Below are 27,320 nucleotides of genomic sequence, written 5' to 3'. Positions count from 1 at the left end.
ACTGGTCGTGGCCAGTCATTTGCTTTTGGTTTAGGTTTAGGTTTCCTCCCATTTTGGTCATCTGATGACAACGTCAGCACCTTCCTGAGATGGTCATTTACATATCCAAAATGACTGATAAGATGCCTATAGCCACCAACGTGTCTTCCCTCGTGAGTTATTCCATGCTTGCTCACTCAACTCTTCTTTCCAGGGAGATAGCCACCCAGCGCATGTGCAGCTGTCACACCCCAGCTCATCCCCACCATCTCCACCCGCTGCCCAGGCTCAAAAGACCCCGAAAAGATAATTTTTGAATAAATGTTGGTTGCAGTCCTCATTTGCTGGGTGCTGCCAACAGGCAGCAGGACTTGACGGCTTGTTAGTAAAGCCTGGCCCCTTTGTGAGATGTTTTCAGAATGATTGATTTACAATAAAGTGGTTCCTGGTGGGTGCATGCAGGTGGAACTGATGGGGATCGATTCCAGGGGCGCTAACTAATCAGCTGTTTAAACTGGCAGAGAGAATGCTCAGTGACAGACACGTGAGCACCACCATCATTTTCCCCCTAAGATTACAAATTAACTTGTTGGGGTGTGCTGGGGTGTGTGACAACCTGGGGCTGGCCTCAGAGGAGGGGAGGGCAAGGGAAAGGTGGATCCTGGGATTGGCTTTTCCTGGAAGGCTGGCCCAGGGCACACGGGCTCAGGGAAAAGATCTCACCACAGAAGATGTGACGATTTTATTCTGCAATTTACTTTAATCCCTGCCCCCTCTCAAAGGATGGGACAAGCTGAATTTTACAGGGTGCATCTCTCTGATCCTCTATTTTTCACTATTAATGCTGTGCTTCTACCCGTGGTAGGCCTATCTCTTCCCTCCTGCCTTTCTCCACACAGGATGCACACAGAAGGAAATGACCTCTGCTTTCTAGAAAATCTAGTATTACCAAACCTAAGACCTTTGCTATGATTTTGTTTGGTTTGGATTTTTTTTTAAAGACGTTTTATCATCTGTCAGGATTGACGTGTGATATTTTAAATACCTTAGATGTCTTTGGCAATGGGAACTAGGACACTGTGGCCAAATGGTGAGGGTAGAGGAGGTAACTGTGAAGGGACAGACAGGGCGATGGCCCAGTCACGACTATCAATAGGAAGGGCAAGGCCTGGCAGTGGACTGCAGAGCCATCCTGAGACATCCCAACCCCTAAAAAGCTTTGTGATAGACTATCTTATCTTTATGATGAATAGCTCACAGAGGAACAAGGGGCTGTTTTTTAATTTCTGAGAAAGTAGGGATTAAATGACATCTTGGGTAGATACTAGAAGTGACAGGATAGGACCTCAAATGTAGAACTTCGGATTACAGCGTCTTTAAGAACAACTCTGGAAGACTGTGCAAAGCAAGGTAAAACATCCGTGTACTCTATGAATTGGCTGAAATGGCGTTCTGGGGCTGGAAAACAAATAGGTTAGGCTCCAAGTTAACATTGCAGATAGATTTGCTTCTTCAGAACTTGATAACAGTCATCTGAATTTTTTTTGGAAGGAATGATCAGATAAACCAGTTAGACTGTATCCAGATATTAAAATTTAGGATAAGTTCTAATCAGTATGCTCTAGGAGATGACACACAAAGTAGAACATGTGGTGTAATTATTATCTATGTAGTATTTGTAAAAAGCAAACTATGAAAGAAAAAAGCATATACATTTTAAGAGAAGGGATGTAAAGGATTAAATCGCAGGTGGCTCTGATGCAACTGAACAATTGTTAAGAAAATTTTGTATAAGGACATGATACTTGCACCCTTAGCAAAATTCCATTGTGTTCCAATTCAGTATCAAATATTTCAATATTTGTGTAAAAATACGAATGATAAAAATCTTTCAAAACATTTTAAGTGATTATTTAGCCCTCTGGGAAAAAGACTGTAAGACTAAGCAAAGTCAAAACAACAAATGAAAATGCAATTTTGTTATATTAAAAAATAATCAAGGGTAGAGCACTAGCCTTGAGCACAGAAACTCATGGACAATGCCCAGGCCCAGAGTTCAAGCCCCAGGACTGGCAAAAAAAAGGCCTATGTTTTAGCTGGGGCCCTGGTTGTTTATACCTGTAATCCTAGCTGCTCACAAGGCTGAGATATGGGGATCAAGGCTAGTGCAGGTAGGAAACTCCATGAGACTCTGATCTCTGATTAATTATCAGAAAACTGGAAGGGGATTGATGGTTCATGTAGTAGAGTACTAGCTTTGAGCACAAACACTCAGGGATAGCCCCTTGGTCCTGAATTCAAGCCTCAAGTCTGGCAGACAGACAGACAGACAGGCAGACAGACAGACAGACAGACACACACACACACACACACACACACACACACACACACCATGTATTTTTATTGTGTCATATTTTTTTGCTTCCATAAAATAGAGATTAAAAGTCAACAACCATCTAGGAAGGATATTTGTAAGACTTATGCTGGAGAATTAGTGTCATTTATTCCCTAAAATCCTGCTTCAATAGATACAAAGGACAGGAACCTGAATGGATAAATTGAGTCTTAGGATATGAAGAGTTAAGTAATAATGCAATAAGTAAATGAATATGTTAATTTACATTCTTTGCAAGTTTACTAGTCAACAGGAATTTAAAACAGGTAAAAGGATATACGTTTTTATCTATCAAATTATTACAGATGTAACTATGATGATGCTCATTTTAGCAATCATATGCCATACACACTACATTTGTGGATAGAGGAAGGGTAAATTGTGTTATTTTCTGGCCTCCAGGCTCAATTCACATTGCTTTTGCCATTGTTGTGTCCTGCAGTAAGGACTTACTTCCATCACATGCCTTTACTGTGCACCTAGAGAAGCCCTGCATTTCTTCCTTCCTCTCCCTCTTTTGCATTTTCCTGCTTCCTTCTTCAACATTTGTTCCCATTCCTCTGCTCCTTCCTTTCAACCACATTTATGCCTTTCATTCGTCCTCCTCCACTACTTCTCCATCTTCTCCATGACCCCTGCTTGAGGCTGGCTCATCCTTGAATTCTCTGATTAAACAACCCTTGCTCAGATGGAGCCTCCTCATTTCCCCTCACATTATCTTTCTTTCCTCTTTTTTTTTTTTTGCTGTCATACTTTAGAACTTTGACTACTGCTAATAATTATAATTTATTCTTATCAATTTATCATTATTTCATTATATGAATGTTTCTCCCTCACAGTATTATATATACTATGCCACCTATTAGTCACAGCACTAGTGTCTAGCAATTGCCAGAAAGTAAGAGTTCACATAGTTCTGGGATATCTTGAACACTGACTTCCCAAAAGGCCACCAGAATCAATGACTGCAAAAACAACAACAACAAAAACCCCAACTCTTCCCCGCCCCCTGTGTTTATTAAAGCTGCTAGAGTAACACACTACTCACTTACTAGATGCTAAATGACCTCTCAGAAAAGGATGACCATGGGTAGACCCCGTGGAGTGTGGGGAGGGGCTCAAGTGGTGTAGGGCAGGTCTTTCACTATGAATGGGAGTAGTTTGATTAGGTAACCTTTCACACAGGCTCATGTTGACTGCTGGTGGCCCATTTGGGGAGATTCAGGAAACTTTGGTAGATGGGGCCTATTTGGAGATGCAGGTGTATGCTGTTGAAGGTCCTAAGTCCCTTTCTCTCTCTCTCTCTCTCTCTCTCTCTCTCTCTCTCTCTCTCTCTCTCTCTCTCTCTCTCTCTCTCTCTCTCTCTCTCTCTCTCTCTCTCTCTCTCTCTCTCTCTCTCTCTCCTTCTCTCTCTTTCTCTCTCTCCCCCTGCCACCCCTCCCAGACACGAGGTGAGTACTCTCTGCTTCATTCTCCACAACTATGATGTTTGGCCTCATCATAACCCAGAATTAACATTATCAACTCTGAAACCATGAACTCTGAAATCCTGAGCCGAAATAAATGCTTCTTCCCTGGAGTCATTTATATCAGTCATTTTGTCACTCCAATGAAGAGTCTGACTAACAATGGACAATGTGGGTGCCATAATAGTTTAGGACAGATAACAGTGATAAAATATAAAGTAGTTTGATGCAAGAGCTATTTGCACCCATAAGAAATCTATTGGTTGAGAAGAGGTGTAAATGTCTGTCTTTATGTACAAATTATTTATTCATATAGCTAAGGTTTTAGTTTTTCAGAAGGTACCATTATTTATTGGTTTACAGTCTTATCTTAATGGTCAAAATTTTCCTAGATGGAAGAATAAAATCATACTTATATAGCTGTCATCAATTCTCAGTCCTGAAAGTCCAACTACATGGTGGAAGGCAGAGTGAATGGAATTTAATTTAAGTATTTTATTAAAAGTATTTCACAGTATTTTATAATAGTTAACTTCTAAGAGTATCATGTAAAATACCAAACATACAAAGTTTTATGTACAAGATCTGAATTGTCTCTAGAGGAAATTGGAAAACTATTAAGAAGTGTGATGATTCACATCTTGCAAGAAAAGGAAATAACTAGAGTTCAAGGAGGGAGAGGAATAGATGACATAAAATAATTGCCAAAGAATTTTCATGCAGCTTTTGATCCATTTACGGAAAATATTTTCATTATGTGTTGAAAATTTCTCCTCTTCTCAGCCTAAAGCTGTTCATATTTCTAAAAAATACACATAGGTGATTCAAGCTCTGGGAAATATACACACATGTATATATATATCATATATATCATTATATAAATAAAATAAAATAAAATTACATTATATAAATTAAATTATATTATATAAATTTCCTGACTCCAAAATTTATAATTTATACATATGCATATAATCAATATATAATATTTGCATAAATATATGGATATATGTATATAGATATATACTCATCTGTGTGTATGCATACATGCATATGTATATTTGTATACATATATACATAGACATATAGGTATATATGTCTATATATATGTGCATTGACATATATATATAGCATCTCTATATATACACATATATAATGGGTTTTGAAGTTGGACAAATCAAAGAAGAATACAATCTAAGCTTAAAACCCATAAAATACAATTTTTTCATTTCTCTACATCTTTCATATGTTTCTAATATTTTATTATCTTTAATTGTCGACAAATACATCTATGATTGCTATCCCCACTTCCATCACCTTTATATCGTGTCAATGAGTTCATCCAGGGCTTCAAAACTGAGAGGCTGAATAAGGATAATTTTCTAAGTATCACGAAGATGGCTGGATCTCCAAGAAGATTCTCTTCTAGACATAGTACCTGAGGTATGGCATGGGTTGGTTGACTCTGAATGTTGGTTGGAATCTTAAAGTGGAATATTTCCAGCCTAATTGTGCATGGGCTGAAAAATGTTGTCTTCTCCCCCTCCCACCCCCATCCCCGCTACATCTTGCTTAGAGGGACCAGATCTCATACGTATGCAGGAAATGAGGAGACAAGCAAACCCTTCATTTCCATGTCTCCAAGCAGACGGTGTGAGCTTGACAAGGAAAGGCAAGTAAGGGATGTAAAAATCACCCTCCGCGATTCACACTGAGGACACTCTACTGGAGAGCTATATAGAGACAGGAGTACAAGAGGGGTTTCTTCCTAGGTGGAAAGAGGTGATAATTAAACATAATTTGTAGAAGAAAATTAATAGTGATGGACTTGAATCCTTTATGGCAAATGTAAATTTCAAAGCAATTTTGTGTGGAGAAGTAAAAAGCTCTAATATATGGCTGAGTGCTATAGGCTGACAGTAATGGCCCTCTTGTGCTGTGAGTTATTAAAGACTTTCATCTCGTGGTTTTCAATAATGAAAAGGGAGGCAGTTTGGGGGCATTTTCTGAGATATGTCCCTGGTGTTGATTTAGCTTGTATGATCAGTAAGTTATCTCAACAGCTATGTGGAAAAGGTTAAATTTGCTAAGGAAGGAAAGCTCTAAAATGTGAGAAGCATGCTATTTTTAAAAGGTGTATTATTTTTTCTCAGATACTACAAACAAACTACAATTGTGGGCAAGTCATTTAAACTCTTAGGAACACCACATTTTGGCCAAGTATCCTTGTAGTACATGGCTTTTTCCAACTCCAGTAATTTATGGGCTCTTCCATTTGTGTGTGTGTGTGTGTGTGTGTGTGTGTGTGTGTGTGTGTGTATGGTGTAGTTGGTGTAGTGTACTGGAGCTTAAGCTCTCACTTTCCTCTTTCTACTCACAGATGGTGCTCTGCCATGTGAACCATACTTCCAGACCAGCTTTTTGGCTAGCTAACTAGAGATAAAGTTCTGGACTTCTCTTCCATGAGTTGCCTTTGAGCTATTATCATTAGATCTCTTGAGCAGCAAAGATTACAGGTGTAAACCACTGAATCCTGAATGGTATAGCTTCTGTTTGGTTAAAAAGATTTTCTTGGAATATTCCTTGCGTTCCCTCTTCACGAAGTTTGTACTGACGACAAGCGCTCAGGGTCACTTTGGATATAGTCATATTTTTCTTTTCTGTCTGTTCTCTCTAGGACTCTACTTCCTTCATGAAGACTGTGTGAAATGTGAAAACATAATAGCACATTGCAAAGTCTGTTGTTCAAGCTTTTACAAAGAACTGAAAAAGGGAGAAAAAAATCTGTAAATGAACAGTTCTGCTTAACTGGATGGTAAAACCTGTAATTCTGAATTTGAACTGTTCTAAGATGCTCCTGGCTCTAGGTTTCAAAAGCAAGGAAATGGCAGAAGGAATCATAAAGAAGGATGTGATAGCATGTATTTTTGACACTTTCCTATATTTATTAAACACCAAGGAGTTAATTATGGGGGCCTAATGATAAGAGATTTTATAGTTCTTAATAAACAGTGATTATGCTAGCACAGAGATAAAACAACTATCTTGTAATAATATATTTCTCAAGAGTAATTAACCAATGACTTATTATTGCTCATTGAAATCCAAACTTCCATCAAATTTACTTGGTTGTTAAGTTAATACCTTTTTTTGTGTATGTGTTTCAGGATTTCACCCAGCACCGAATATTGCATTTGTTTATCAAAACTCTCCATCGGGATCTCCTGAGTGTCATGATTTCTTACCTATCCCTTGTCTTTGATGACCTTTTCACTTCAGAAGAGCACTGGTCAGGGATCAGGCAGTATCGTTCTAAATAAGGTACTTCCAATATTTCTCCTAATGATTAGATTGCCACTGAGTCCTTGAAATATCACAGAGTTTGTAAAGTGCCATATTTTATCATATTGGGTGTGTCCATGCTGTCCACATGACTTATTACTGGTGATGTTAAAGTTGATGAGTGGGTGAGGTAACATCTGTCAGGTTTCTCCACTGTATGGAGAAATGTGCCTTTTCCTTCCTCCCCTTTCTACTGCCCACCTTCTGTACTGTCTTGAAGAAGAACACTGTAGACAGTCCCTGGGTGAATACACAAATCATTTGGAATTATTCCGCATGATAGAATTGTCCATGCCCGTTCATTTACTTTATTTAAACCAACATTGACTCACATGAAAATGGTATTTATTTTACACTTTAGGTCATATTCCAATACATGCTATTTATTTTTCTGCTGAAATGTTCTAGCTTTGGCTACTGGGAGCTCTTCCAGCTGACTCTTGGGCCCTGCTGACATAACCCCATTGTTTGGCTTTCTTTTCAACAACTCCTTGCCTTTTGAAATCACAAGATGCTCTAGGATCATCTTGGCTATTCTGTCGTCTGCCATGTCTCTAGGAGCTCTGGTTCTTTTATGGAATGGTGGTATTTGAAATCAAGGGTCATTTATTTTTTCAGGAGGCAGGAGAGCTGGGTATTCTTTGTTAAGTATTTATAGTTTTTAGTCCATCTCTACAAAATGAGGTTGGAAGTATATAGTTCTATTACCACCTGTATGTACATACACTGCTATAATTATTTAGCATTTATTCATCTACACCTATGTCAAGTGTAAGCTCACATGGGCATTTCTAACTCAGACTGATATGTAAGCTGATTGATTCTTATGCTCTCTAGCTGAATCCCCTAGCTCTAACATTAAGAAACCTGCCTCTCAAGATCTGCCATCCTGCGGTTAGTTGCTTGAATTTACTATGCATGGGTAACACTTGGAGTTGTTAACTGATGCCTGCATCACAAGCAGCATTACCAACCAGAGCACTGTGCGGGAGACTTTTTCTTTTGTCTTTTTTTTGTCAGTCCTGGGGCTTGAACTCAGGGCATGAACACAGTCCTTGGACTTTTCTCAAGGCCAGAGCTCTACCACTTGAGCCATAGCACCACCTCCAAATTTTTCTATGTATGTGGTACCAAGGAATTGAACCTGGGTCTTTGTGCATGGTAGGCAAGCACTCTACCACCAGGCCAAACTCCCAGCCCTTCTTTTGTCTTGAGGTATAAATTTCTCATTCATTTGCAATGTTACTTAAGTCAGTACTTCTTTCCCCTTCTCGCTTTCATTAAGGTTATATAACATACACTCCTGATGCTGTTATATTTATTACGTTAATTTTTTTTGTCAATTGTGGGGCTTGAACTCAGGGCCTAGGCACTGCCCTCAAGCTCTTCAGTTCAAGGCTACCACCCTACCCCTGGGCTGGGTGTTGTCCTGAGCTCTTCAGCTCAAGGCTACTGCCCTACCCCTAGAGCCACAGCTCCACTTCCCATTTTCTAGTGATTAATTGAAGATAAGTCTCATGGTCTTTTGTTCCTGGGTTGGCTTTGAACTGTGATCCTTAGATCTCAGCCTCCTGAGTAGCTAAGAGTACAGGCGTGAGCCACCACATCTGTCTCCTTGAGCTTTTTTTGCTTGAGACTAGTGATCTACCAATTTGAACCACAGCACCATTTTCAGTTTTCTGGTGGTAAATTGGATAATAGTTTCATGGACTTTCCTGACTTACCTGGCTTTGAACCGTGATCTTCAGATTCCCGAATCTCAGCTTCCTGCATAGATAGGATTGCAAGTGCGAGCCACTGGTGCCCTGTTAACAGTTAAATTTTTTTGACATGATCTCTTTTTAATTCTGGTATCTCATCTCTCTTTATTTAAAAAATACATACATACATTATATGTATATTAAACATATTAATGTTCATGCTTTGAACTGTAAAATTTCTTAGGTGTTTATAAATTAATTGTGTCCTATCTCTACCATTACATAATTGTGAGGGTGAACTAAGAATAATAAAATATGCCATGCACTGGTGGCTCATACCTGTAATCTTAGCTACTCAGGAGGCTGAAGTCTAATAATCAGAGGTCAATGCCAGCTGGTGGGTAGGAAAGTCCTTGAGATTCTTCTTTCAAATTAAATCACTACAAAGCCGTAAGTGGAGTTGTGACTCAATGGTAGAGTACTAGCTTTAAGTAGAAAGGCTCAGAGACAGCACCCAGGCCCTGTGTTCAAGCCCCAGGATTGGCACACATATGCAAATAATAGTGATGATTTTTAAAGATCTATATTTTTGATATATATAGTTTTTCATTTGCCTGGGAAATCTTTAATGATACAGCTATTCTACTGACCATAAATTTCTTCAGTTCCTGGTGTCTGGGAAAATCTGGAACTTGAATTTCAGGCCTAACACTCTTGCTTGTTTAGCTTTCTTGCCCACAGATGGTGCTCTACCACTAGATCAATGTCTCCAGTCTAGAGTTTTTGCTGGTTAATTGGAGATAGGAATCTCTTGAACTTTTCTGTCTGGGCTGACATAAAACCTCTAACTTTACATCTCAGCTTCTTGTGTAATTAGGATTATAGGTGTGAGCCAACAGAGCCCAGCTCTCATTCACATTTGAAGAATGATTTCTGAGAAATAAAATTTTGTGAGAGTGATTTTTTTTCTTCCTCAGCACTTTACAACTTCACTGTATCCTCTTCCTGCTTGCATGGACTATGACTAGTCTGCTCTGTTCTTACCTGTGAAGCAGTTGCTTCTATAAATGGTTACCATTGGCTTCTACTTCAGGTAAACCAAACTCTACTGGATGCAGCCATCACTTGATTCCTTCAGGCTGCATAGTAGCAGATCTCTGGTAGGTTCAAAACAAGCTGTTGGTTTTGAGTCTAACCATCTTTTTTTGTGATTACAGAAATGATGACTTCTAAATTTCTCATATATCACATTTATAATGGGAAATACTAGACTGTCAATTCAAAAAGGAAACATTAATGAGCTCTATTTCAAAAACGAGAACACATACTGGACACAAATAGAAAGATGTATTCACCACACAATTAAACAACTTTATGTACATATAAGCAATAGCTATAAAGATATAAAGACCAATAAATCCTGCCTAAAGATGAAGAGATTTCAGAGGGAAGTTTGGCAGAGAAAAAGAATGTTTCTCTTGGGAAAGTTGCATTTATTATAATGCACTTAGCTAACATCTTTTACTTTGTGCTGTTTCTGTACTCAAACTCTCACAAATAGAATAAAATTGCAGAACAGAAAAACATCTGTCTGAGGAAATAAAGAGTAAATCAAAAAGCCCATAGAAACACATAGAAACAGCCTACCTGGAATAGGCTCTTTAGCTGAGGGAGTAGCTCTTCTGTATCTTTCTCACTTGGCAAATAATCACAAATAAAATATTTTGGTTTGCTGAACTGAAACCTGCAGCTTTGATTTGCTCCATACCATATGTACTGGTCTAGTAAAATGTTTCTTTTCTTGAAACTGTAATGTTGCAATAACACATCATAGAGTGAATTTACTTAATATGCTTCTCTTTGCCAAAAAAAAGTCCTCATAGGAACAAGGAAAGGAATTATGTCCAGAAAATGGTATACACACAAAACATATACAAACATGCATGCATACACACACGCACATTTTCAAGAGTAATTATGGAAAAATATCATTAACTAAATAATCCCTATGTAGTGTAATTTTGTTATTATTTATAGTTTTTATTTCTTATAAACTCTTGGACCAGTTAATTAGTAACTATATTTTCTATAGAGCAATATTAAAGACCTAGCATACTGGAATTTCTCTCTACTTGGCCACTAGTTTCTATCAATACCCATATAGCAACTCCCTGGAGTTTTCATTCCCATTATTATTGCTAAAGTCCCTTTCTCTTTTTTTTTATAATAAATACGTATTTAGACCTAACCATAGTGGTTCTCACTTCTTTGCAAACTAGTTCTTCAAACTGGAATGATCATTTTCTTGTTGTTCTTAAAGTAGTCTATTCTCTTATGAAACATTTTATACACAGCTTCTCAATCCAAACTAACCTTTAAATACAATATATGTGGGGACCAAATTGTAGGATCAAGATATTTTCATTTGTACTTTCAAGATACAGATCCATTACCTTCTTTTTTTTTTTTTTTGCCAGTCCTGGGCTTGAGCTCAGGGCCTGAGCACTGTCCTTGGACTTTCTCAAGGCTAGAGCTCTACCACTTGAGCCTCAGCACCACTTCCGGCTTTTTTCTATATATGTGGTACCAAGGAATCAAACCCGGGTCTTCGTGCATGCTAGGCAAGCACTTTAACCACTAGGCCAAACTCCCAGCCTCCATTACCTTCTTGAATTGAAATAGCATGAACCAAAATCTTGTGCTATCTTACTTCTTGAAGCAAAGTGCTGATGCAAAGATGTGAGAGTAGTCTATTTGGAAAGTGGCCCAAGAAACATTGGTAAGTCATGAATAAGGGATGCAAGTCCCCAAAAGTGTGAAGAAGGCACAAACTGTGGGCAAATGTGAGTTAAATAGGGCATCTGTCTTCTGAATGAATCAGAGAAACAACTGAATCAAAGAGCTTTGACTTTGGAGCCTTGAGTCCCTTCTTCAGTGTCCCTTACTTAATATAAAGGTACTTTCTATAGCATCATCTGTGCTAGGGTATTAGGCAAGCTTAAATCCATATGTAAATGGTTCCCCGTCTTAGAGCATGGCATTGTTAGAACGCTGAGAACCTTATCACTCAAAGTTTGTCCTTGGGTAAGGAGTTGTCTTATTCAAACCGAACCGATTCACAGGAATTTGCAAAGCAGAGGTATTAAAATCCCATTGTAAGCAGGTTAGACAAAATCACAGAGCAGAGATAGCTCTTGAAAGCTGTTCTTAAAAGTACTGGAGGTTATTCATTTTTTCTTACTAGTATCAGTTCTGTTATGCAATGTCCTTGCAAACTAACATGGGAACCTAAAACAAAATCAAGAGACTATTCCAGGGAAATTTACACGTGGACTCTTGTTTATGGCAAAAGCATCTTTCATCCTTAGTGAGACTATTGGAACTGCACAGAAGCTAAAAAGGACTGTTAAGATGATTCAGATCCACATTTTATGGTTGTTCCAGTAGCATCTTGACAAACATTTTAATTTTATATCTCTCAAGCCCATAAAACAGCATGATCTAAAAATTCTTAACAAATAATATTAATAAAAATTTAAACATGCATGGATTGCTTTTGCTGTTTTGAGTTAATTACATAGTAATATTGCCTTGTGTACACCTTAATTAGATTAAATATTGATCGGCTCACTTTCCATTGATATTTCATTAACACACAATAACTGTCTTGTTATATCTAGATGTAACTTTAAATTAACTTAAATCTGGCTTGAAATGAAATGTTCTGGAAAAACATACCAAGCAAATCCTTTGAAACAGTAACCCCCCAAAAAAGGACTGGAAAACTCAGCCTCCGAATTAAAGCAGAGAAGAAAAATGAAACCCTACCTATTTTAAGGTTTTAAAGTAATGAAACAGAAGAACAAGTACCCACAATAAATTTCCCCCCAAATTTTTTCCAGTTGTAACCTTAGTTACAATAAGTTCTCTATCTCTCTGTGTTGAAGAGGAAGCTATGAAATATTGCAATTATTCAAAAGGATTACAGTCTTTGTTTATTTCAAAAAGAACTAAGGTTTTAAACATCATCACAGATTTCTTAGCCTGTGAAGAAGGCTGTTTATTTTCATGCTGATGAGTGGAGAGATGTTTCAGTGGGGGAGATGCTGTAATTTTCACATGATCTGGAAAATAATTCATGGCACTTTTATGTTGTCATTAACTGTCACATCCCTTGAGTTAAATATGAGCCCTGTCATTTGGAAGTCAGAAAGCAGCTCCTAAATTTCTCAATTTCATTAGCAATTGATTCAAATCATTTCCCGAAAATAGTCTGAATTGACATATGAATTGTAGTGGTTCCTCAGCTTGGTGATTAATTAATCAAGCCATCAGGTTCACATTAAACTATTTATCAATCTTACGATTTCCTGCTTTAAAGAAAAAAAATAAGAAGCACTCTAATGATATTTTATGAGTTTGGTGAAAAATTAAAGCAGGACTAGAAAATGTAATCCGTTCTTCCTAATTTGGAACCCCCATGATGCCAAAATACACACAAAAAATGACATGGTGGAATCACCACCACAGGATAATATTTCAGTGCCTACTGCAGGCCTCAATTTTTTCCTCTGCAAAATAAGGTAATTGAATTAATAATTGAACTTAATAATCCTGTGTTTTTCTTACCTTAGAAATTATGCCAGTTATTCAGAATATGTTTTGGGGTCTCAGTAGCTCATACCTTAAAACCTTACTACTAAGGATCTGAGAATCACAGTTCAAAGCCAGCCTAGGCAAGAAAATCTGCAAGGCTCTCATTTCCAATTAGTCACCAAATTGCTGCAAGTGGAGCTGTGGCTCAAGTGAAAAAGCACCAGCCTTAAGCCAAAAGAAAAAAAAAAAAAGCATAGGGACAGTGTCCAGGTCCTGAGTTCAAGCCCCAGTACTGACACACAAAAAATCATCCTATTGTGCTATTTTTATTCTACAATTGTATGCCCAATATCTTTACATTAAAAGCAAACCGAGCAAAGCCACTGTTGGAGCCTCAAAGACTCCAAATTACAACTGTAATTGATGTCCTTGGAGCCACATTGACCACTGTTCTGCAATTTGCCTTTGAAATTCTATTTTCCATTAAAGGCCAAGTTGTCTGGGTCTCTTCTACTCAGCTAAATAACAAGGATCCACAGATGATTACTTCATTCCAGAATGACAATATCACCCCTTCCAAGTCTGGACCTCACCAAAAGCTATTTGTTAACTGAGTAAACAGTTGGCAAAGCATCAAGTCATTTGCTCATTTAATTTCATTCGATTTTTTCTGAGTTCAATTAGTAGTCAGTTCTTTTTCCAAAGAAATGAGTAGCCAACTGTATCCAGCCCCCTTTCTTTCAAAAGTGCTGGGGGTAGAACCACAAACTGAATGTCTCGCTCAATGCAGATTCCTCTGTGGTTATTTGAAGGCAAACTGAGGTTTCCTTCTTAAAAGCTAATTTTATTGTAAGTTCTGGGGTTCCTTTGGTTTTCTAGAGCCACACAAAATGTGATCGCTCAGTGTTTGCTAAATTCTGTCCTACGATTGCCTACCTGTAGTTCTAGAGAATTACCCAAGGTTCTGAGTGGGGAAAAAAAATGATAAAATGAAGCATTTTGTCATCCCCATAGCCAGGCCCTTCTCAGGAAGCTCAGGAAGATGTATAGACATAAAGTTTTCTTCCACCAGGGAATCTTTCCTAGAGTCCACATTACAGAGAAGGGGTGTCACTCAGTCTGAAGAGAACTACCGAGAAATCATCTCAAAAGCAGCTTTCTGGGAAATTTACGTGGAGCTATTCTCCCTTTGGTCAAGGACCCTTTTTCTGGGTGCTGGTGGCTCATCTGTAATCCTAGCTACTGTAGTGACTGAAATAGCAATTAGAGCCAGCAAGGGCAGAAACATCTGTGAAACTCTTATCTCCAATTCAATTGGTGGTGGTGAATTGTAAAAGTAAAAGTAAAAGTAAAAGCTATGGCTCCAGTAAAAGTAAAAGTAAAGCTATGGCTCCAGTGGTAGAGGGCCAACTATGGGCAAAATAGCTAAGTAATAGTATAAGGTCCTGAGTTCAAGTCCCAGTAGTAACACACACAAAAGCCATAGGACTCCAGTTGTGCTGAGGATAAAAACAATAGGGCAACACTCATTAGTCTGGAGTTATAAGAAGAGATTTCAGCTTTACACCACAGCATCTCTGAGAGTACCCCATTTCTATGCCTGCCACCCATGCACACACATTTTATAAAAAGAATGGAAGAAAGCACCTTGCTCAAGAGCAAAACTTTTTTCAATGGTTACTCTTTAGAAAGAAAAACAATTTAATTGACAAACAGTAATTGCCTGTATTGTAGGGATATGCTTTGATGCATGTACTCGTGATGGCTAATTAACATACCAATCACCTTACATACTTAGCATTACTTGAAGATTAAAATATATATATATATATTTACTTAGCTGTGGCCTCTTGGGTGATGGAATGATATAGGAAGGCAGAAAGGGCACTAAACACTCTAATCCGTAGGGAACCTCACACTGTAGGCTTTACTTCCAAAATGAAATTATTTCTTTAACTCATGAAAGAAAGAGGGGAGAAAAATAAAGCTCAGTTCAGCCATAAACTTGCATTCCCTTATGGAAGCCTCATTTTATCAGTTCTGTGACTTCGTGCACCCAGTGAAATAATAGTGTATTGTTTTAACTGAGAGAGTTCATTTGTTGAATGTAACCACTTGAAAAATCTCATAGGGCTTTCATAACCCTGTTTCAATGTTTCTTCTCTGTGATGTTTCTATATAGCCTTAAGATAATAGAGAAGCTCAGGGACCCTCTGAGGCCTCTCACACTTCCACTGCATTCTTCATTTTAATCTCTGTACCGCTGAAGTCCCACCCTGTTAGAAGACAAAGCCTTGTAGCAAAAGGAAAATAATCTGTGAGAGAGGCACATTACATATACCAAGTGAATGACCTAAGCCCCAGAACAGCTTTGGTACATTGCCAAAGACACCTCCAATTATAGTACTGAGGAAAAAGAAGAGTCCCCTCCTATAGATCATATCTTACTCCTACTTGTTATAAAGCATTTGTAATGCATCGCTATCCCTAACCCTTTCTGGAATATTCCATGCTTTCAAATTCTTGGGCTAGGATGGAACGGAATTGCATTTGCAAAAGTCAGCCTACCTCATCCATCTACCCTCATTCAAACAATATGTATTCGAGGTTCAGCAATCAGAGTTATATATTTTTCCTTAATGTTGTTGTAAGGTAATGGTTCTCTTATCTGAAATTCATCAGCCTGCTATAAATTTAAACTCCATTACTGCCAATAGAGAAAAGCTAAGCACCAAACCACTTTCAATAAATTTGCACTTATGCAATTGAACTGATAGGGCCTCCGAGGAAAAGGTGAAACTCGTCTTGAGATATTTAAGTTAGTCTGAGTCACTGCTTCGTCTGGTGTTAAATTGGATCCATCGAGACATTGTAGGGCAGCACTCATCAGCCTTGAGTTATAAGAAGAGATTTCAGCCTGAAAAAAATATATATATATATTCTGTCTCCAGCATGCATTATTAGATGGCATAATTTTAAGAAACCACTAGCTGGCTCTGTTATTTGGCACAACTAACTGCTACAAATGGAAACCCTGATGGATGACTATTTTTATGAACAATGTTAATTAGGATCAGGCCAGTCCAAGCCTTGGGGATTTATCATGTCCACTCATGAAGCTTTAAGTGAAGATGTTTCTACACTCAGCGCAAAAAAAGTCAAGTACCAACATTTATATGAGTGTACGAGGCTTCCTACGTATAGAAACTACAGCTTTTAGAGAAGTAACTACCTTGGATTCACCAATTATTTACTGTCCTTTAATTCCAATGAGAAAACAGGCTCAAATTTATGCAGTGACCCTCTTTCCTGAGTGGGTAACAGCTCTATCTTGGTATGGGAGTCTTCCTACCCCTTATGGTTTTGGCAATAGAAGATCAAAAATACATCAAGTTGAGAAGCCACATAAGACCTGCTAAGTCAGGTGTAGAAGCTCACATCTGCAATTCTAGCTCCTCAAGATACTGAAATCTAAGGATAAGGGTTCAAAACCAGCTCAGGCTGGACAAATCCATGAGACTTTCCTTTTTAATCAACTAGCCAAAAATCCAGAAGTGGAGGTGTGGCACAAGTGGTAGCATTCCAACCTTGAGCTGCAACAGCTATTGCACGTGTGAGGCCCAGAGTTCAAGCTCCAGGGTCATCTCACACACACACACACACACACACACACACACACACACACACACACACACACACCAGACCTGTGAAAGCCTCTGAATGAAAAGGAGTGCTTTAATCAGTTGGCAAATGAGGAAAAGGAGCTACTACAGAGTCACTGTTGCAGCTTCTTGGAGTGGAGGCCTCCAGAGGCCACCCATCTGAAGCAATCTAGCCTTTGGGGGCTGCAAAAAAAATGCAGGCCAATTAGACTTGACTTGTTGGCAAGAATAGGACAGGGTGACCAACAAGAGCTTCTGGGCTATTAAGGAGCAGGTTTGTGGACTTAGAAATTTCAGTTGAGTTCTATTTATGGGTGAAAAAATTCTCACATCTCTCTGGACTCAAGCACAGGAAGTTTAACTTTCAGGACATAACGAGCATCTATAGGATGTGAAGGCCTATCACACAGACACACACACACACATGTACACACACGTACACACACACACACACACACACACACACACACACACACACACACACACCTCTCAAGCCCTCCTCCTAACCCCCAGCATTGGCGCCCATGTTAAGGCCAGAAATGGCAACACATACTAGTTGCAAGAACATAACAGCATTTGCACTTAATTGGATGATATACATTATTCATAAGTCTTGAGTCTGTGATGATTTTTGGCATTCATTAGGTGGGGGGGAATGGGGCATTCGTTTTCTTGGTATAAAACATTTTGTATTAAACTTCATTTACAATCTACTTTTCAATGTGAGAAATTAGAACAGCTTTTTAACAAAGTTAGGGACTGTGAAAGTATCTGAGAGACTTGAAGAGGGAGAAGGAAGAAGTAAGAGGTGAAAAAATTTCAAGTTCTTAACATAGAAGAGAAAGAGTCACCTTGAAATTCAAACAAATAATCACAGTGATAAATGTGTGTAAGTATTTGTATGTGTCTGTAAATATTCTATATGAGTACATATTACATATGAATGTAGACCACACATGACTTTATAGATATAGATACATACATATACACATATATTCTCCATATGTATTTTGAAGCACTGGGTAGTTGTGGGGTATTTCATTTGACTGTAGTGTTTCATAATAAAAGCCCTCATTTTCTGAGAGAGGCCTTTCTAAGGGCCCTAGTTTAGGGCCATATGGTATTGCTCTTTATTGCACTTAGAATACAAGTAAAAAATCTACCAGAAACTTCTGTGGACTTGAGCTTGAATCCCACCTTGTTTCCCTTTCCATGGATGTATCCAGAATTCCTGAACAGAGATGATCTAAGCCATGTGCTTTGTTTTAGAAATGAAGAAATGGAGGTACTGTGAATGGTCTAGGATGCCTGATATGCCTGTGGAGGAGAGCTGAAGAAAACTAGGCTTTTGTCATGGACAACCCTGACCCACAATGGCCACAGACCTCGGGGAAAACCAGAAATTTGTCTGTGAAGTCAAACAGCTCTGGGTCCAAACATTATAGAATCATTTGCAACTTTCTTCACCATGTTGTTTCAATTCAGCAATGCAAATAAAAAGGCACGCTCTTCATTTTTTAAAATTCTTCCATTATAAAATGAAGATAAATCATTTATACTCATTACAAAAGCCAATGAAGTTTCTCTGATATTTTCCATTCAAATTGATACCCATTTCCATTCAACTTTAAGGTAAGCCCATATTTTGGGAGTCTGTTGTGGGACTTGAACTTGGAGCCTGAGCACTGTCACTGAGCTTCTTTTTTTTTTTTTTTATTCAAGGCTAGCACTCTACCACTTTGAGTCACAGATCGCTTCTGGTTTTCTGGTGCTTAATTAGAGTCTTATGTACTTTCTTGCCCAGGCTGGCTTTGAGCCACCATCCTCAGAGCTCAGCCTGTGAGTAACTAGGATTACAGGTATGAGTCACTAGCACCTGGCTTATTTTAATACACATTTCCCTCTTAACTCTTTAGTACAATAGGCACCTCCCTCCAAAAATGTACAGTGCTTACCTTAGAGTTCTGAGAACCCATAGCCCACAGGCCAAATTAGGAAGAACATTTGGAGAGATTTTCTTTCTCTCCAGTGATCATCAAGTCTCACCTGTAGACTAAGTATGCAGTGACCCCCATCCCTTCATCAACAGGACACAGCTAACGGGGCTTTGGTGTGGGTGTGCCAGCTGGCAACCAGCTGACCCACTTGTCAGTTTTTCTTAAGGAACTACCAAGGATTCTTGCCTTCCCACAAAAGACCTGAAAGCGGCTAAACTCATTTCTCTCCTGTCCATGTGTATTAATTCCTGCCTCAATAATGAGATACAGGAGAGAGAAAAAGAGGAAGAAGACTGATTGGGTCCGATGAGTTATGGAGCTTGCCTTCTCATCAGCCATGTAAAACAGCTCTGGCTCTATTTACTGCAGCTGTCAGCAGGATCGATAAATAACCCCTTGGTGACATGAAGAGGGAAAGCGTGCGCTCAATGAAATGAAGGGGACCTAGAGGTAGAAACAAACAATGCCCCTTTTTTTCTCTTTCTGCCCTGGCAAGAGCCCCTTGTTTGACCTGGGAGGAATGGGGAAGGGAAGGGGGAAGGGGACCATGCATTTGATTTGACCCTGAAGGAAGGAGGAAGGGAATACTTCTCAAGAGCAGTGGAGAAGCCCTCTGATGAGAGGAGAGACAAAGGAAGGCATGATCCTTTGTCATCATAATGTCTATCCTTTACACAGCCACACTCTCATCACAGGCTGTGAACTGTCACTTGGCCCAGGCTGGTAAGGCCTCCATCCATCTTCTTGCTCACTCCCAGGAGGTCTATGTTAGGAGGTGTCCAGGGTTCAATTGGAGTCCAAAAGAGGTATGTTTGGTTTCCTAGAAGACAATGATTGTCCAAGAAAAAAAAAGACATCCGATTCCAGGGAAGATAGGGATAGGTGGCAACTTAGAACACAGCAGAATTCTGGTCCCTATGACAAGAGTTTGTAATGGCAGGTGATAGTGGCTCATGTCTGTAACCCTGGCTGAAATCTGAAGATATTTTGAAAATAGCCTGAGCAGACAAATTCGGAGAGGTGTATCTCCAGTTCACTAGCCAGAAGTGGAGAAGAGATGTGGTTCAAGTGGTAGTACACCAGCCTAGAACCAGGCAAGCCAAGTAAGAGTGCATGCAAGGTCCTTGAGTTCAAGTCCAAAGACAGAACACTTCCTCCCGCCAAAACATAGTCAGTAAATAACCCATTTTGAAGAAATCTCTGAAGTCCTCTTGGTCAACCACAATTGAACACAAGAATCATCTCGTTAGTATGTGGCACAGAGCAGTCACCATTTGCAAAGGCAGATCTCTCCAGTGGAGGATTCCTGGTGGCTGAAGTTGCTAGTAAAAGTCGGGACCCCCAGTGTGCCTTGAGACGGGTGCCTGCCGTCAGCTCCAGGACACACAGAGCACCTAAGACAGCCCACCCTGCCCCACCCAGCCTCAGTCCAAGACTCAGAATAAAAACAAAACAAAACACCTCAACCATAGTCTTGGTGAACAAAATAATGTTAAGAGCTTTATTGCATGAGTTTTGCTTTTCTTTCTCCTGACATTTTACTAGCCTGTTCATTTGGGCCCTCAACTGTGGTATATTACTCTGGTATATCTCAGGGTCGTTGCAGCCTTTAAAAGTTTGGGCAGAAATCCACTGTGATCACACTGGAGGTATTTTGGGGAGAGAATGGAAGAGAAGTAAGGGAGTTATGAGGGAAGGAATGGAGAAGAATGGTGGGTAGAGATGGGATGAGAAGAAAGAAAAAAGAAAGAGAAAAAGAGAGTGGTACACAGAGACACAGTGTCAGAGAGGGATAAAGGCAGAGAGACACACAGAGAGACACAGAGAGAAAGACATAGGGTAGGGTACAGAGCGGGATATAGAGAGAAACTCACAGAGAGACAGGGAGAGGCAGGGAGAAGAGAGAAGAGGAATGGGACGAGGAGGAGAAGAAATGAAAGACCATGCTGCAAATCCCTGCTTTCATCAGCACAGTTTCAAATTTATAAACACTGTTAATTGGGTGGGAAACAACAGCATCAGAAGGAGTTCTTCTTTAGACACTGTGTTGAAAAGCTCTGAGACATAGAATCAGAATCTGGATACACACATATGTAAATGTATATATATATACATATATATATATATATATTCACTCCTTATCTTCATTTGTGATTCTGGTTCCAAGTATCCTCTGTGAAAATCTCGTGAAATCCATCTTGACAGTCATATATATTAAAGAGTCAAGATCTTCTGGATTCTTTTCATACTAGCAGTACAAGGTGATAACTAGATGTCATGCATTGTTCAAAGTGCTTCTCCAGCTCAACCTCCAACTATGCCATTATGCGATCAGGTTCACTGTCATCTCTATTTTTCAACAGAAGACACAGAGGCCGAATAACTGTATGTAACTGTCACATAAGCAGGAGGGAAATGGCCAAGCCTCAATTCCAGGCAGTATTTCACCAAGAGTTTGTTTCTAATTCACTTTGGAAGTATTCATTCCATCAATCAGTATTTACTGAGTTTCTACTAGAGGTCAGGCTTGGAACTTCTTCCAATATCATGCATGCAACAAGATACAGTCTGATTTGAAGGACAAGTGTTGAGACCTCACAATGGATGGCAATTGCTTTACCTTGCCTTCCTAACAAGCACCATATGATGTTCATGTTACTGATTTTTGTTGTTGTTTCTGTTGCTGCTGTTGTGTGCTGGTCCTGGGTTGTGAACTCAGGTCTTGGGCCCTAGCTCTGAGATTTTTGCTCAAGGCTGAGAGCTCTAACACTTGAGCCACAGCTACACTACCAGCTTTTTAGTGGACTCATGGACATTCCTGTCCAAGCTGGCCAGTTTTGAACCATGATCCCCAGAGCTTAGCCTCTCCAGTAACTAGCATCACCAGCAAGGTTACAGGTGTGAGTCACTGGCACTAGAGGTGTTCTAAGCAGAAGAGCAGAATGTTTATCGTATCACCAAAAGGCTTTCTGATGAAGGCAAAAGAAGGGCTATGCCTACAGATCTACACTGGACAGGCAGGCAAACATGACCCTAAGAAATGAAGGAAATAATGCATGGCTGGAGTACGAACTTTAAGATTAATGAATGCAAAAGAGTGGTATGGGAAATACCTTGGCCGAGGATTTCATAATACTCATCCAGCCCCAGAGAGGACCACGCTCTGATTGGAGAACTAAACAGGGTCAACAGTCCCTGAGAAACAGAGCCATAATTTGATGCAAAAGTCAATTCTGATTTCTGTTTTTCCCCTCAGTGTGTTTATTTTTAATTTATTGTTTATGTACCTGTACATAGGAGCACAAAAGGGTTTAAGTTCAACCTGTCAGCTGGAGTGCTGTGCTTTTTGATCATTATCATCCCCTCTCCATCATTCTCCGCCATCTCTCCCAAGTTCACTCATCCCCTCCACTTTTTAGTTCAATTTCACACATATATACGTTGAAAGTTATGGCAAATTGGTTTTCTAATCATTTATTTAATTGTTCTTCCCCCATCTTTCATGGAGGGTCTGATCTAGATTAGCCCAATCTTAAGTGTCCCTTGCTACATGATAGTAATCAACAAAGACTTAGAAACATGAGAAGTTGATTATATGGCTGTGTGATCAAAGTCAGGTCCTCATACAGGCCACTGAGGACTCTAGCTTGAGAAGAATTGAAGAGTCTGGACTATCTACCCAAGAGATTCCAATGTCCCCTACTGATTGCATTCATTGTGTGAAACTATTTGAACACTCCATGACACCTACTAATACGCAAATGTGTATATTCAGTACTATCATAATTGTTATGAATATAGTTTGAGGGAGAAATTTATCCAATTATCTACTTATTATTTGGGGCTGGGGGAGAAGAGAGTCTATTTCAGCATTCTCCCACTCCCATGGAGACCATGTGTTTTTGGTCACTTAGACTGTGACAAGACAGGGTTATCAACACACACATCTGACTTGATAGTCATCAGTCACTTGGTTTTGGCCCATGTGATAGATGCCTGTAGTAGACATACCCATTCTCTCCAGAATTCATCAATGAATCTAGACAGACATGGACAATACACATTTAGAAACCTTATCTTAGTTCCAGAATGTGAGAATTGTACATAAATGTATGGTCAGTAGTTGTGGGGCCTGCAGAGGCATGATATCATTAGCCTGCTTTCTTAAATGAGCTAGCATTTTGTTTTGGAATGGGTCTTGTAGCAGTTTAGAGACAGTACCCAGGGCCCGAGTTCAAGCCCCAGTACCGGCACACATACAAAAAAAGAGATCTGGGAGCCGGGAGTTTGGTCTAGTGGTAGAGTGCTTGCCTAACACGCATGAAGACCTGGGTTCGATTCCTCAGTACCACATGCATAGAAAAAAAACTGGAAGTGGTGCTGAGGCTCAAGTGGTAGATCTCTGGCCTTGAGAAGGTCCAAGGACAGTGCTCAGGCCCTGAGCTCAAGCCCAGAACTGGAAAAAAAAAAGAGATCTGAAAAATAACCATCTAAACCATCTAATATATAAACATCACACACACAATTATATACTAAAAGCAGAATATCTACATATTTCTGGGATCAGTGTCTCTGTGGCCATATATCTCTCTGTCTGTTTCTTATAAAACATACTGTAGATACTATTGATTCTAGATAGATAGATACATAGATACAGACATAATAGGAAGCTAGGTCTTATTTTCTATATTCTCAGCAATTTATGTGGTTGTGTATTTATTGATATATATGTATGTATGCATGTGGTTGTGTATTTATTTATACATGTATGTATGCATTTGTTTATTTAATTATGGCATACTGGGTTTCAATTCAGGACAGGACAGGCTCTCTATCACTTTAGTTCTGCCTCCAGCCGTTTTTCAGATAGGGTCTCATTTTTGTCCATTTTGGACTGATATTAAAATCCTCTTTTTACATGTCTTACATAGCCAGATTACAGGCATGCACTCTAGGCCCTTTCTTTCTTTCTTTCCTTCCTTCTATTTTTGTGGGTCATGGGGCTTGAACTTGATCTGGGCACTGTCCCTGAGCTCTTCAGCTCAAGGCTACCACCCTACCCTTCAGCCAAGCCCTACATCCCATTTTCTAGAGGTTAATTGGCCATAAGAGTCTCAGGTCCTTTTTGTACCCGGGATGGCTTTGAACTACAATCCTCAGATCTCAGCCTCAGATCTGTAGCTAGGCTTACAGGTGTGAGCCATCACACCCAGCTATGCCTACCCTTTCTTGATCTTGTTTAAACCACTTTTCAGCTCATCCCAACCCTGTCTTGTCTACATTTCTTTAAACTTTTCAGTTAGCTGTGTTTTCTCTTCAGTTATACCTGATTTCTAGTGTTCACATTGCTTTCATTGAAAGTGACTGAAGGTGGGAGCATGAACAAATGCAGTCATTATATTCAATGTACATTATGTAAAAATTGAACCATGTCACTTGAGGGTAAGAATAGGGGTGGAGAACAGTGGAGAATGATGGAAGCAGTGACACTCATAGTTCTCATAAACTGAAACTTCTTTGTACAACTACTTGACATTAGAAAAAGAAAGCAAGTGATTGATATTTTCTGGTTAGATTGGATGATAATTTGTTGTTGTATAATGTAGTTGGAAATGGGGGTAGCATAGATGGCTTATGGCCCATCTGGTTTCCAAGACTGAGATGTCATTGGGGCTGACCAGTTTGCTGTGAAGCTTCTTCCCTCTTTGAATCTATGCCATTCTTAAACAAGCTCTCTGGTTCGGGGACTCATGGTCACTGGCATCCCCAGGAAAAATGAACGACTAATTCTCCCAGTGTCCATAAGTGGAATCACAAAGGAGGTTGATGGGTTCTATTTGAGTCAAGCCCTCCACACCTGTTTCATCACTGGATTAGCTTATACTTTAAGCTTCCCATGGTGATGTGACATTTAGGGTAAGGGAATAAATGGGGTTTCATAGTTGGGAAGACGTGTGTGTGTGTGTGTGTGTGTGTGTGTGTGTGTGTGTGTGTGTGTGTGAGTGTGTGGTGAAAGGCAGAGTCCCTCATATAAAAGCATTCACTAGAAATAGAAAGCACCTTTCCAACTTACCTATGCAGGTGACTTAACTCAGGTAATCATCTCCTCCAATTTCAGCACATCGGGATCCTTTACTGAGACACCTAGGCCTCAACTACTTTCCCCTCACCCCCACCCTCCACCCTGCCAAACATCTAAATCACAACTGAAATTGTTCAGGGCTTTCCAAGGAGACAGAAACACTCCCAAGGCCAAGAAGCTTTACAGTAAGACAATAAATGATGGGCACATCATCCCCATTAAAGAGCTTTAGGTAAACAGCCAGATAGTCTACATGCTTGAAATAAGAGTCAAACAAATAATATCAGACATCCATGAAGACTGGTTCCGCTTAAGACCCTGGGCTGGAACCTGTGGTAGACAGAGAAAAACTTGCTCTCCTAGTGTTTCCTAGTGTTTGTCACCTTCAGCCACAAATGACTTCATACACAGCCGCTGAAGGTAAGCCTCACATGTGCTACAACACCAGGGCTGGGGCTTGAACACCAAGGTAAGAATGAGTTGTGGTGGTGATAGCATGGCAAACTCCCCTGCTGTAGTAAGTTGGGTTTCTCTTTTATCTATAGCATGGTTAGCCGTGTGCCAGTATTTATTTTGTGGGACTGTTGGGGAAAACAATTTTTGTTTAATCTCTTGAAGGCTCTATTTAGGGTCTGAGCAAGGTCGAGTCTGGAATTGCTCTCTGCATCTCATTATCCAGCCTGCTCTTCTTTATAATCCCAGTGCTAGTCAGGGTGGCACAAATGTGTGTGAGCGGCTCTCAGAACTTGACCTCAGGCCCTGAAATTTTTGCTCAAGGCCAATATTGTATCACTTTGAGTGACAGCTCCACTTGCCAGCTTTTTGGTAATTGGAGAGAAGATTCTCACACTTTCCTTCCTGGCTGGTTTTGAAGTGCTAGACTAAGATCTCAGCTTTCTGAGAAGCTAGGATTGCAGGTGTGCCACTATCAGTGGACTCAGTGACTGGTGATTGTGTGTGTGTGTTCTTGGGGCTTAGGGTCAGGGTGTTGTTATTGTTGTTAAGGGTTTTTCTTGTTCGTTTTGTTCAAGACTAGTGCTCTACCACTTGAGTTATAGCTCTACTTTCAGCTATTTTGGTGAGTTATTAAAAATAAGGATTTCACGGACTTTCTTGCCTGGGTTGGCTTTGAACCTTGATCCTCAGACTTGATTCTCTTGAGTAGTTAGGATTATGATTATGAGCCACCTGCACCCAGCTTTATATGATTTTTAAAAATGCAGATCATAATTCAATGTGTGTGACCCAAGTGACACACTCCAATCGTATCCAAACCATAGCAGAGAATGTTGCCACTGAGACCCATAGACATTTGCCTTTTCCTCTTTCTGTTAGTAATGAAGATGAGATATCTTGAGGCTCAGCAGCTATCTTGTGTCCATGAGGCCAAGACAAAACTGTGGTGATTTTGGCTCTGAGGTGTCTGAGCTGCTGAACTAATGCCAGCGAGCTCTTGCTTTGCTTCGATCCTGCCAGGAAATGATGCAACATGGAAATGGTGTAAGATTGTAATATGCAACTGTGCAAGTCTGCAATACTCGGTCTAAGCCACTTTGCTGCTGTTTTATTCATGCTAAGGATGGTGGATGAAAGATTTCCTCTCTGTTATGTCACAACTGCCACCAGGCTGTAAGCAGAAGTAAATTGTGGCTGGGCTCCTGTGGTTCACAGCTACTCAGGAGGCTGAGATCTGAGCATCGCAGTTCCAAGCCAGCTTTGGCAGCAATCTGTGAGACTCCTCTGTTCAATAAACTGCTAAAATGTTACAAGTGGAGCTGTAGTTGAAGTGGTAGAGTGCTATCTTCAAGCTCAAAAGCTCAAGAATGGCAGCCAGGCCTAACCGGCACAAATAAATAAACTGCTACTGACTTCTCAGATGTACCCGAGTTCTGAAATGTTAGGATAGAAACGCTGTTGGTCTTTGATTCCCTAACTAGGATCATAAGAGCAGTTCACATTCTTATTCATTCATGCCATGTTGCCTACCACACTGTGGGTTCAGGGCTGGAGTCCAGCTGTGAAATCTTCCTTCCAATATCCAGCACTGCCCTACCACCCGAGTCACATCACATAGCTTTTCAGCTTTTCCTTTATGTTTCAAATA

This window comes from Megascapheus bottae, chromosome 15 (genome assembly GCF_031878675.1).
Source record: "Megascapheus bottae isolate mThoBot1 chromosome 15, mThoBot2.hap1, whole genome shotgun sequence".
NCBI classification, from domain to species: Eukaryota; Metazoa; Chordata; class Mammalia; order Rodentia; family Geomyidae; genus Megascapheus; species Megascapheus bottae.
The sequence above is the reverse complement of the archived record's forward strand: the minus strand, read 5'-3'. Positions refer to the sequence as shown.